Genomic DNA, 14,654 nt, shown 5'->3' with positions numbered 1-14,654 from the left:
CTAAATGGTTTTAGCAACATAAACAATATAATTTAAAACATTATGTTAATAAAATGCTTTTAAAGGACATATTTTTTGTACAAAAAAAATCAACTTGTTCCATCAACATTCCTATTGTTGCCCTTATTTGGCAATTAAATTTTGAAATTATCATCCATAATTTTTTTTTTAATTAAGTTAAATGTACATATTAATCACATAACAAAAATTAGAAAACAATATAGACACTTTGTATATACCGTTCTTTTTCTTTTTGAGGTATGATATCTATTTTCATTTTCTGTCTGCACAATATTTTTCTTCTAATATGTAAACATCGCTTGAACTGGAGGCTATAGGGAATAAAGAAAAAATAAACTTTTTAATTTATCTGTAATAGCTTGAAATATTTTCGAATTTTTGACAATGGTAAATAATATAGCCTTTGTCTATCATATTTTTTATATGATGAACCAGATTTTGTTCCATCATATTACCTTGTGGTGAGCCCATGCCATCCAATTCTATTTCCAGCTTGTACACCTTTCTCAAACAATTGACCTTTTTATAAAATGTGAAAAAAATGAAAATTAATATTACATTATTGTTGGAATATTTCCAGTTTCATAAAAAAAAAATGAATATCAAATACCTCTTCCAAAATTAGTATCATCAATCGTTTGTGCATGTCATCTACATCAAGATCAAAGTAATAATTTTGTTGTTTTTGAAATGAAGGATTATCTTCAGAAGAAATCCAGCAATATCTACATGTGCATTAGATTATGAAATAGAAGAGATTACATTATTTTTAATTTTTTATTATTATTTTGACGCAATTATTGATTTACTACTTCTTTGATTTTTTTGCCTTGAAAACAGACTTCCTATTGTAATGTACCTTGTTGAGTGATGACGGAACAATTTTTTCACTGCTCTTTTTTTTTGGGAGTCATAGGTATGTCCATAAGTGTCAAAGGAAGGGGTGGTGAAGATATGGCACTATTTGGAGTTTCAATCCTTATTTCTCTTAAATAACATGGATTTTTTTTTTACTTTGATTTAGCTTTTTTTCATATTTGTTTGTAAAAATTAATTTTAATTGTATTATTTGATAAATAATACGTTAGTTTTTATTTTCATATATGCAAGTTGAAGGTATACTAAACACAAACATTTTATTTCATGATTAATAATAATAATAATAAAATTGTAGGATTTAATCGCTTATTGAATCCTATTATCAATTTATATTTGCTCTTGTGATATCTTTATTTAAATATAATTAATTTAAAGCTTAGTAGACAGTCCATTTTAGGTTAATCAACAAGTATATCGCTTACTTATTGGTGGATACATTTAGGAGAAACAATAAGCGATCATAAACAAGGTTATATAAAAAATATATGTATAGTCTATTAAACTTAAAGGAACACAGAACCCAAAATGTCTTTCAGTATTCAGAATAGAACATGAAATTTAAGACAATTTATAATTTACTCCTATTATCAGATTGTCTTCATTCTCTGGTTATCTTTATTTGAAAATCAAGAATGTAAGTTGATGCTTGACCAATTTTGTTGAACAACATGGGTTGGCCTTGATGATTGGTGGATAAATTCAATCCACCAATGAAAAAGTGCTGTACAGAGTTGTGAATAAACACAAAACTTTTGTAAGACTTATTTTTAAAACAAAGATATCAAGAGAATGAAGAAAAAATGATAATATGAGTAAATTAGAAAGATGCTTAAAATTCAATGTTCTATCTGAATACTGAAAGACAATTTTGTGTTCAGTGTTCATTTAAGTTTAATAGACTGTATTTCAATTCAATCAAGGGAGAAAGGTAAAAGATGACGCAGTTATTGAGAATAATATCAATAACGCTTAATAATTATACTTACAGGTTCTTATTAGATGTTTAATAGACTTATAATATTTAGTCTCCCTACGCCTCAAATTGCTTGTACTTTTGTAGGCATTGACGTCTTGTCCTTTTTATCTTTGATACTCTGTACATCCTTCTTATCATTTCATTATAATTTGATCATGACTGTCCTGCTTTACCAATCGAACTCCTCCCATACGATGAGGAAAATAGCGTTCCATAGCATATACCAGGATGACTATTTCTCCAGCAGTGAAAGGCTCCTGTAGTGACATTTTAGTATCTGACGTCACAAACTATACTTGTCAAATCAAATTGACTATTTTTAGTATATCGCGATATTTTTTTGTAATTCTATAGTTTTTTTTAAATAGTTTGAAAAAGAAGAATATTGTTTATCCAACTAACCATTACTAACAACAATTACTATATTAGTTTTTATGTACATATTTTTTATTTTATAATATAATATAACAACTTTGTTTGTGGATGAATAATCTTGGATATACATTTGTTTCAAACACTAAATTTGCATGATGACTGAGCACATGTTAAATACTTATCGTCATGAATAATTGAGTTATAAAACTTCACTAGATCCAAGGTTGTTGACCACAGCTAACACTAATACTAATATTGATATTTTAAAAGATTGTAATCCATTTATATTTCATCACATTACTATGTTACAAAATCACTAGTTAAATGTAGAATAGTATGTCTAATATGTAACTGTTTTAAAAAAAAAATTGTACTATTTTCATTATGTAACTATATTCATTTTATTAGGATAAAATGTTTATAAATCTTATTGTTGTTTTTTTAAATAAATAGTTAATAAATTATTGTTAATAAAAGGAACGTCTGTTTCATGTTTTTTTTTTTGGTGTGATCAACGAAAATAATGTTAACTCAGTTGTTTATAAAATATAATAAAAAGAAATAAGATGATGATTCTTCAAAAAAAAAAAATTATTTGAAAAAAAAAAAAAAAAAAATCAGCCGCACACATTTTGCATATAACTAAAGAATTCTTTAAATTGTTTGATAAAGATCAATTATCAAAATATTGGTTAGAAACCATGTCCCTTGTGGCCATGCCATGTCTATTTGTGTTCTCTCTGCAAATTTCTTCAGGAAAATCATTGAAAGGTATGGGAATATCTTCAACTATGGGGCATCCTCTTTTTGTGGCAATATTATGCAAAACACAGCAAACTAATATGATTCTAGCTACTTTTTCAGTAGAATAATGCATTGCACCGCCAGATCTGTCCAGACATCGGAACCTCATTTTCAATAAACCATAAGTCCTTTCAATGACACCCCTTGTGGTCTTGTGTGCTTCATTAAACTGAATAGGTTTCCTGAGTTGGGGGTTATTATAGGGTGTCAGAAGCCATTCATAACAAGGGTAACCAGCATCCCCTGTAATTTTAAAATAAAAATATTAAAGTCAATTTTTAGAAATGCAATTATTTTTCAAAGAAAAATGTTTTTTTGATTAATTTTCAAAGCTAGCATCAAATTAGTATACATTTCTAGTAAGAATGTATATTTACGTTAAAAAAGGATTAATAAGCAATTAGAATAATTCATCATTTATAAAGGTTTTGATAGATATTACATTCATATATTTTCAATCTGTTACATTTAAGAAAATACAACAATATATTAAATAACTTTTTTGGGGCCAGTTAAGCTTACCTAATAACCATCCCTCTGGCATCTCTCCATTCTCGAATTTTTGATACAGTCCGGTCTGCCGAAGGATATAAGCATCATAACAGGAGCCAGGGTAATTCGATCTCATGCTTATTATTCTCATTTTCGGGTCACACACCATCGGTACATTCAGATAAAGGCATGACTTTCGGTTCCGCAGAAAAAAAACAGGCCGCTCCCACGTGGCTGCAGGAAGTATAAGCAGCGCAGCTCTTGCCCCCGGACGGAACAACTCTAATGGCAGGGAGATGTCAAAAGGAGCGGTAAGAACATACTCTGAATACCTAGCGTGGGCACAGCAGCTAAACACATACCTAAAAGTCTAAAAAGGCACCTCTAACAGGTTCAAGGGACTGTGACACTCAGACCTGTTCCTCACACAAGCAGTGAGGGATCACAAAATAATCACATAGAGGGATATTTAATTAATACCTGAAGGGGAAAAGACATATACCCATACAAAAATATAAGACACATACTCACACAGGGACATTACAAGGGAATGGCAAGTAAAATAAATGCTAAGCCACCCAAGGGTGTTCAGTCATCAAATATGGAAAACTACCTTATCCCCACGGATGCACCTACACCTACTAGCAAACCTCTAGGTGATGCAGCTACTTTTGTTACACCTTTGCAGGCCCCAGGCTCTGAACAGGGAGCTCATTCTTTTTGTTATCTCACCAAAGAGGACATTAGGCATTTGTCCTCTAAAGAGGACATAAAAGAGGCGATGCAGGATTTTAGAGCTATGTTTGGGGAGCTAAAGAGGGATGTGGCTCAGGTTGATCAGCGAGTTAAGCTGGTAGAGGAAAGGCAGGAGGCCATGAATTCAGATCTACAGCACCAGTCAAGCCAAATGCAGGCCCAGGAAGGGGCAGTACAAACCCTAATGGACCGCATAGAGGATCTTGAAAACAGGAGCAGGAGGAATAACCTCCGCCTCCGTGGCATTCCTGAGGTTATAGATCCACCTGCCCTCCTGCAATACCTGCAAGATTACATAAGATACCTAAAGCAGGATGATGCTGCACCTGATATTCAAATTGAAAGAGCACATAGGGCTCTACGCCCGAAACCACCTAGCAGAGCACCCCCAAGGGACATCATTGTAAAATTTTTATCATTTCGTGATAAGAAAGAAGTCCTGAGGCTGGCAAGAGGCAGACACCAGATAGAGTTTAGAGGTGCAGAAGTGCAGGTTTATTCAGACCTTTGTCCAGTCACCCTGCAGAAGAGAAGGGAAATGAGATTTGCAACAACGGTACTGAAAGAGATGAGGATCACCTACAGGTGGGGCTTCCCCACTAGCATAATTGCCACAAGAAATAACAGGTCTCATGTCCTAAGAACTATAGACGACCTACCAAGCTTCAATCAAGCCTTGGGCCTTGACATAAGGCCGCCACAGGCCTTAGAAGCTGCTCCACAGTGACCTCCAGAGAGAGGCCAAGACGAAAACCTGTGGAATCTAAATTGACGGCCGGGGGCTTGATCTTTGCCCTGAGTCGGGCTGCCCGACCGTTGATTGCACAGACTGAATGCAGCTTTCTTGCCGATATTTGAGGGTGGAACTTACCCTGGACTCAAAGGTCGTATACTGTTTTACATATGTGTGATTGCATCACTGTGCACAGTTGAAATGGTTTGGTTAACACAAGTTATTCACTGTTTTTTTTTCTTATTATATATATAGCACCTGATATGTTTAGTATAAACGCCTGTAGACCACTGCCAGTGTAAAATCTCAATAGCTATAATATCACTTCACCAGAAAAAAGTGGGGACATGGCACACACAAAACCTAGCCCGGGGCAATTAATTGGCAGCCCCTAAGAGAGAGCCAAGGGGAGTAGATAGACTGTAGGTGATAACCTTAGACCTACCCTAAGTTATAAGCCGCAGTGCCCCTTCAATAAAGATACAGTGTAGAAAAATAGACAGCTCCCCACTTAGGCTCCCGACTGGTCCTTAACCCCTTAATGACCGCAGCACTTTTCCATTTTCTGTCCGTTTGGGACCAAGGCTATTTTTACATTTCTGCAGCGTTTGTGTTTAGCTGTAATTTTCCTCTTACTCATTTACTGTACCCACACATATTATATACCGTTTTTCTCGCCATTAAGTGGACTTTTTAAAGATACCATTATTTTCATCATATCTTATAATTTACTATAAAAAAAATTATATAATATGAGGAAAAATGGAAAAAAACACACTTTTTCAAACTTTGACCCCCAAAATCTGTTACACATCTACAACCACCAAAAAACACCCATGCTAAATAGTTTCTAAATTTTGTCCTGAGTTTAGAAATACCCAATGTTTACATGTTCTTCGCTTTTTTTGTAAAGTTATAAGGCAATAAATACAAGCAGCACTTTGCTATTTCCAAACCCCTTTTTTTCAAAATTAGCGCTAGTTACATTGGGACACTGATATCTTTCAGGAATCCCTGAAAATCCCTTAACATGTATATATTTTTTTTTAGAAGACACCCCAAAGTATTGATCTAGGCCCATTTTGGTATATTTCATGCCACCATTTCACCGCCAAATGCAATCAAATAAAGAAAATCGTTCACTTTTTCACAATTTTTTTGACAAACTTTAGGTTTCTCACTGAAATTATTTACAAACAACTTGTGCAATTATGGCATAAATGGTTGTAAATTATTCTCTGAGATACCCTTTGTTCAGAAATAGCAGACATGCATGGCTTTTGTTGTTGCTTTTTGGTAATTAGAAGGACGCTAAATGCCACTGCGCACCACAAGTGTATTATGCCCAGCAGTGAAGGGGTTAATTAGGGAGCATGTAGGGAGCTTCTAGGGTTAATTTTAGCTTTAGTGTAGTGTAGTAGACAACCCAAAGTATTGATCTAGGCCCATTTTGGTATATTTCATGCCACCATTTCACCGCCAGATGCGATCAAATTAAAAAAACGTTAAATTTTTCACAATTTTAGGTTTCTCACTGAAATCATTTACAAGCAGCTTGAGCAATTATGTCACAAATGGTTGTCAATGCTTCTCTGGGATCCCCTTTGTTCAGAAATAGCAGACATATATGACTTTGGCGTTGCTTTTTGGTAATTAGAAGGCCGCTAAATGCCGCTGCACATCACACGTGTATTATGTCTAGCAGTGAAGGGGTTAATTAGGTAGCTTGTAGGGAGCTTGCAGGGTTAATTTTAGCTTTAGTGTAGAGATCAGCCTCCCACCTGACACATCACACCCCCCTGATCCCTCCCAAACAGCTCCCTTCCCTCCCCCACCCCACAATTTTCCCCGCCATCTTAAGTACTGGCAGAATGTCTGCCAGTACAAAAATAAAGGGAATCTTTGTTTTTTTTTAAAAAAAAAATTGTATAGCATATTTACATATGCTGCTGTTTAGGATCCCCCTTAGCCCCCAACCTCCCTGATCCCCCCTCAAACATCTCTCTAACCATCCCCCTTTGCCTTTTTGGGGGCCATCTTGGGTACTGGCAGCTATCTGCCAGTACCCAATTTGCAGAAAAAAATGTTTTTTTTTTATTTTTCCCCATTTTTTTTTCTGTAGTGTAGCTTCCCTCCCACATACTAACCCAACACCCCCTGATTTCGCTTTTTATTTTTATTCATTTTTAGGTTTTAGAACCCTGATGAGCAAATCCTTTTTCTGTAGTGTAGCGGTTCCCACCCGCTCCCTCCCGTGAGCGCCCCCGGTCATCCCCGCCCACGATCCCGCCCCCCTCCACATCACTGGGCCCATCGATGGCCGCCACCCGCCTCCCACATCGGCTCCCACCCACCAACGATACCGGCCATCGATGTCCGGTGCAGAGAGGGCCACAGAGTGGCTCTCTCTGCATCGGATGGCCATACATGGTTATTGCAGGATGCCTCCATATCGAGGCATCACTGCAATAACCGGAAAGCAGCTGGAAGCGAGCAGGATCGCTTCCAGCTGCTTTCCACACCGAGGACGTGCAGGGTACGTTCTCAGGCATTAACTGCCTTTTTTTTGAGGACGTACCCTGCACGTCCTCGGTCATTAAGGGGTTAAACCCAACAGGTCTGACCCCTAGACTTATAAGGTAAATAGAGACCTATAATAGCTTATACACTGACATGTGAGGGCAGCTGACAAGGTGCTTACCCTAGCTTAGTTTAACAGAGGAAATGGGAAATACCGGTCATTACTATATTGTATTAAGGAATGTACTGATTTACAATTGAAAGTTTTAAATGTTTATCTGCATAGCGTTTACGGGGGGACGACTACCCCCTGATTTTGTTACATTTGAGTATTGGAGCTCCCTTTTAAGGAGAGTGATCCAATTTTTGTAAATTACTGTAAAGTTACTATTTTTTGTATTTATTTTTGTGAGTACAGCACTCTTTATTCACAGTAACATCTCTAATATTTAAATCTTAAAGTGACACACTAAAGAAAGTTACTCTTCTCCTTTCTCACTTTTCTTCGCTCTTCTTCTTTGCCCCAATCTTCCCTCCCTCCCATTCCTACCCCCTCTACCTTACCCTTGTCTCCCTTCCCTTCCTAGTCCCTCCCTCCCGTCTTCTCCCAGTCCCTCCCCTCCACCTCCCCCTAGTCCCTTCCCCCAACCTCCCACTTTCCCTCCTCCCCTCTAGCTTTCTCCTCCCATCCTCTCCAAACCCCCCCATCCATCCTCTCCTAGCCCCTTCCTTTTACTTTTACCCAGCCCCTCCTCCCCTGCCTCCCTCTCCTTGCTTTTCACTGCTATCCTCTCCTAGCCCCTTTCTAGTAATTGGTTTTTTTTTCCTCCTCTATCCCCCCACCCTCCTTAACCTCATTTGCTCAGAAGCTCAATTCCCCTTCAAATAAAGCAACATGGAAAGAAGGCGAGGTCGTGCTGAGCCCCCCCCCCCCCTCATTTGAAATAATATCAATCAATGCGAAAGGCCTCAACAGCCCCAGTAAAAGAGCTATAGCTCTCAGGGACGTACAAAGGATGGGAGGGGACATAGTTTTTTGGCAGGAGACCCATTTCCCTTTTGGTCATGAGCCACAATGGTCTAATCATCGTTATCCTGTGGCCTATTTCGCATCAGGCCCTGCCAAAAAAAATGGGGTTGGGATTATGTTTAGTGCTAAAATGCCCTTCAAGATACAACAGCAGTATACCGACCCTGAGGGTAGATTCATTCTACTCACGGGCTCCTTGTTTGGCAGGCCACTCACCTTAGCCAATGTGTATTGCCCTAATCGAACCCAGCACCTCTTTCTCTCAGAGGTCATAAGCAAAATTACAGAAATAAAGGTTGGGGTGCTCTATTTAGGGGGAGATTTCAATGCTACTCTGGACCCCTCACTTGATACCTCCGATGGCCTATCCAGCACTCCCCACAAAAATTTGAAGCGAATGACTGCCTCATTGGCTGAGCTAGCAGTCCACGATGTCTGGCGCATGCACCACCCTCATCACAGAAATTACACGTTCTACTCGCACCCTCAGAATTGACTACATTTTCACTGACACAGTAGGCCTAACATACACTAGAAGTAGCAATATACATGCAATCACATGGTCAGACCATGCTCCAGTTAGCTGCAGAGTAGACTGGCCCAGCGCCCCGCTTACGCCTTATACGTGGAAGCTCGACGATACTCTGTTGGACGATCCACTGTTTTCAGCCGAGGTCAAAAAAGCATTAATTGAATTTTTTCGCCTTAATGCAGACGATAGCATTGAGAACTCTACCATATGGGAGGCACACAAGTGCACCATTAGAGGTCTCCTAATTAGCCGAAAAGCGAAACTGAACAAGCTAAGGATGGAACGCTACAAGTCCCTCCTGGGCTGCGTCGAGAAAGCAGAACAACAGCACAAGGCTTGCCCCCTTGACGGGGACAAACTGAAGCTTCTGACCTCTGCTAGATCAGATCTCCTGCGCTTCTTGCCGGAGGACCACCAAAAAAAGGCCCTCATATTGAGACAAACATATTTTGAGCACGGAGATAGGGCAGGGAAACTGTTAGCAAGGGCTATAGCTAGGAAAAAAATAAAGGCGTATGTTCATCATATGCAGGGGAGGGACGGCATAGTTAAGGCAGATGGAGCTTCGATTGCAAAGATCTTTAAAGAATATTACGAAACACTATATGATCTGCAGAGGTCCTCTGAGGATGGAGCAGGCGACTCGCCACCGCTTCAGACAGCAGAGGAGGTGCGGAAATATCTAGATGATGTTCACCTCCCACAGATCACAGTGGAGGAGGCAGAGGCACTGGACTCTCCTATCACTCGAAGTCAAGAAGGCTATAAAGGACCTGCCCTTAGGGAAAAGCCCAGGGTCGGATGGCTTCGGTCTTAAATACTATAAGACATTCACAGACGTTCTAGCACCAGAACTAGTGACGATCTTTAACTTGCTGGCCCATAACCCCACACTGCCAAGCTCCATGTTGGAAGCTTTCATAGCGGTAATCCCGAAGCCCGGGAAACCGCAAGACAGACCTGAGAATTACAGGCCCATATCGCTTTTAAACTCGGATGTTAAAATTCTGGCGAAAATCCTGGCGACCCGGTTGAATAGACTCCTCCCGAGCATGATATCAACTGACCAAGTGGGCTTCATTCCAGCTGGAGAAGCCAGGGATAACACCCTGAAGGTGCTACAGATGATCACACGTGCACATGTAATGGGAACCCCATTGTCCTTGGTAACAACGGATGCCGAGAAGGCGTTTGACCGCGTGAGCTGGTTGTTCATATGGCAAACGCTAGAGAAAATCGGCTTAGGAAATGGCTTTATAAATCGGACGATGTCCCTGTACTCCACACCCAATGCCAGGGTCAGAGTTAACGGCATGATGTCCGAAACATTTCAGATCAAAAACGGAACCAGGCAGGGATGTCCCCTCTCACCTCTCCTTTTCGCTCTTACCATCGAGGTCCTCGCAACCAGAATCATAAACAACATGATAAAGGGTTTCGTAGTAGGAAATACAGAGCACAAACTCTCCATGTACGCGGACAACGTGTTATTAACAATCTCAGACTCAGCAAGCTCCCTGACTGCGGCAATGCAGGAATTCTCGGCGTTTGGTAAAGTCTCAAACTTTTTGCTTAACCCTCAGAAGTCCGAAATCCTAAACATCTCGGAATCACCGTCAATGTTTGACACTCTTAAAAACACTTGCCCCATCAAAGTTGCCTCACACCAGATTAAGTACCTAGGGATACTGATTACGCCCAACCTGGCAAAGATCTCTGATCTTAATTATAAGAATATTAGAGATGATATACTCAAAGACCTTGCAAACTGGAAAAAAAAAAAAATCTATCTCATGGATGGGACGGGTGGGAGTAATCAAAATGAACGTGCTCCCAAGGATGCTTTATGTAATGCAGGCGGTCCCAATAGCACCGTCCACAAATTACGTCCAACAGGTCCAATCCGCTATTGAGGCTTATATCTGGAACGGGATAAAGCCAAGAATTAGAAAACACACAATTTATTTACCCAGAGAAAGAGGGGGACTTGGAGTCCCACTTTTGAGGGAATACCAAAGAGCCATCTCCCTTCAGAGATTGGTTGAATGGAGCCAGGGCTCCAGCAACAAGGCATGGATTCAAATTGACAAAGAGATTGCCCGAAGGGGTAACATGGGCGCGCTGGCCTAGATTTCTCCTAATGGGCGATCAAACCCAATCAAACAATATCGCATGATTCAAGAAGTGCTCCAGTGCTGGGATGCGCTACTCAAAGTAGACTCTCACATCTCTACGCCCACCTCCCCAATTAGGGAGAACCCAGACTTGGGCATGGAGACGAGACCGTTCCAGTCGGGTGCGTATCACCGACCTGGCTGACACAGCTATATCCAATGTCCTGCAGCAGGATAGGCTCAGACCGCAGGTAGAGATGGCGGAATGGGACCCAGCCATCTTCGGTTCATGGTACAGAGTAGCTCAAATCTCTCACTACTACACCATGCACAAACACAAATCAGAAATGCATAGAAGTAGAATGCTCTTTGAAACGCTCTGCACAGCACCACAGGCACCAACCCATCTAATATCAAATATATATAAGCTTCTGCTCACCTAGGGGGGCACAATACTCCCACCCTACGCGCATGCATGGAAAACGGAACTCGGTCTGGAGATAGGTATGAAGGATTGGATTAAAATATTTAGAAAGGCAAAAAAAGCGTTGGTCTCAATGAGACTACAGGAGACGCATTACAAATTTTTAAGTAGATGGTACTTGACTCCTAGTAGGCTCCAGAGAATATACCCGCAAACAAAGGGGGAGTGCTGGAGGGGCTGTGGAGAGAGTGGAACACTGCTGCACATTTCGTGGAACTGCCCTATTATAAAACCTTTTTGGGAGGGGGTGCTGGGGGAGATGAGCAGAATCATTAAAATAATAATACCTCCAAAATCAGTTTACCTCATTTACCACGAGCTACCTAAAATAATAGGGGAAGACAAATATCTGCTCTTCATGCTGATGCTTAATGGAGCTAAAGGGCTCATCCCGAAATTCTGGAAGAAAGCACAGGCCCCTGACATCCAGGAATGGAGATCCAGAGTAGTGGATCTTCTTAACCTAGAAAGGTACCACTATTTGAAAACTGGCAAATTAGCTACGCACGAAATGATGCTACTAACCTGGGAGGGAAGTGGAATCTAACCAGATAACTTCAAGAACACCTCGCAGCAGGTGTTAGAACCCTCGGTCCAGTGGTCCCCACCCCCTTCCCTATATCCCCCTTTTTTTTTTTTTTTTTTTTAATGGTGTTATCCCCATTTCACTTCCCCTTTCCCCCTTTTCTTCAAACCTGCTCTCACCTTTCTCTTCATCTTACTGCCAAGTTCTGTTTTGACAGTCAATACCCTATACGGGCTGAAACACCAGGAGACAGGTTAAAGCCCAGCTGTATGACTAAGGCAAGCTGGGCAAACGGGTTCAAATGATATTTAATCCCTTGGTGTTTGGTTTCTGAGAATATGATTACTAATTAAAACTTGTGAGGATATGTCCTCGCTAAAACAAGCTCATAATCATTTGTACTGATGGACAACATTTTAATTGTATAACTGACAGACATATGAGCCAGTTATAAATGTAGGTATAATGATCAACAACTGTAAAAGCTGATACTGTTTGTTTATATCACTGATTGTAACTTTAACCTTTTGCAAGAATGTCATCTGATGCATGTTGTTATCTATTTTCAATAATAATAAAGATTGTTTTAATAAAAAAAAAAAAAGTGCAGGGCAGCAAGAAACTTGAGGATTCCTGGAATGGCCCTTGAACGTGCCGTCACTGGCTCTAGAAAATGTGCGATTTCAGCATATAAAGTCAATATTGAATGTCGATCCAGACGGAACCTTTGAATAACCTCTCTATCAGAAAGGGCATCTAAAGGAACCCGAGGAAGGAATACCCACAATCTCCTTCTTCGAACCACATTATCTATGTGATCAGGTTGACGAATTTGCCTTCTACCCCTGATTTGCATCAGACGAAGAATATACAGTTGAAGAAGTGTCTCCATGGCTAGCAGGATCAAAAGTGAGTAAAAATTCATTGGTATTGGCCCTCTTTTATATCAGTTGTAGGTGTATATGTTGTAGACCCTATTGTTTATTATGGTGCTCACCACCTATAAGCTGGCTAGGTACGTGCGGAAAAATTCACGAGCGTATAAATAGATAGTTTAGTAATTACTGTTTTGTGCGAGATTTATGTCGATTGAGTATTTTATAGCTACAAAAAAGACTGGAATGCAAGAGTTGCGGACAAGTTCATTCGACATTTGTAAATGTAAGGTTTTCAATGAATTCGGGGCTTAGTACATACGGCTATTGATCTGCACGCAGAAATTTAGAAGAAAATAGTCATGAAGACCTCGCAGACAGCTTAGTACATGGAGCCCATATTATAGAATAATTCTTACAAGCATCTAATTTTTATCCTCTTTTGCGAGAATCATACATATACATCTGTTGCTAAAACAGTCATTTAGTGACAGCCCTAGACAGGAGGTATATACACGACAACCTATATCTCAAAAACCAAGGATATTACAAAAGAAAAAATTATAATTTAAAATATTCATTATAAAGCATGTTTACATGCCATATCTCTTGCTCCTAACGTCAGTCGTTTGGACGCCCATGTACGAGAAACACTGAGAATCAACGAAAACTCACAAAGTTCATGTCAGCGAGTGTGCAACTCAAACGGACACCAGTGAGGGCACACGTCGTTGTGAGTGCTCGCATTCTGTCTGTCTCATTTTCGGTTTGTAATTACAACACTACAAAATTCCTGGATGCATATAAATGGAACAACTATCTTTGTCTTGTAGCCAATACTCCCTGAATAACGTCTGGAATAAACATTGTTTATTATGTTAAGACATCAACCTGTAAATTATATTTAGTAGCTTTGGACAAAAAACTTGTTTCTTTAAAAACAATTGTACTAAATCACAAAATCCATGCAAGCAAAGCTGCGGGCACAAGCTAGTAATTGATAATCTAAATATTTCTGCACAGGCTGTAGCTGCTTTGAGTATAGGCAACCAGCAGACTATCATTTATAACAAAGAACTGCGCAGGGAGAATGAACAGCTTACTGAGTGGCTGAAGGATGCACACACAGCTATCAGAATTCTGGCATCTTCTATTCATAAAGAGTCTGACTATTCAAACTGTCTTGCTCAGACCGCAGGTAGAGATGGCGGAATGGGACCCAGCCATCTTCGGTTCATGGTACAGAGTAGCTCAAATCTCTCACTACTACACCATGCACAAACACAAATCAGAAATGCATAGAAGTAGAATGCTCTTTGAAACGCTCTGCACAGCACCACAGGCACCAACCCATCTAATATCAAATATATATAAGCTTCTGCTCACCTAGGGGGGCACAATACTCCCACCCTACGCGCATGCATGGAAAACGGAACTCGGTCTGGAGATAGGTATGAAGGATTGGATTAAAATATTTAGAAAGGCAAAAAAAGCGTTGGTCTCAATGAGACTACAGGAGACGCATTACAAATTTTTA

This window comes from Bombina bombina, chromosome 4 (genome assembly GCF_027579735.1).
Source record: "Bombina bombina isolate aBomBom1 chromosome 4, aBomBom1.pri, whole genome shotgun sequence".
Taxonomy (NCBI): Eukaryota; Metazoa; Chordata; class Amphibia; order Anura; family Bombinatoridae; genus Bombina; species Bombina bombina.
Note: the sequence above shows the minus strand (reverse complement) of the source record.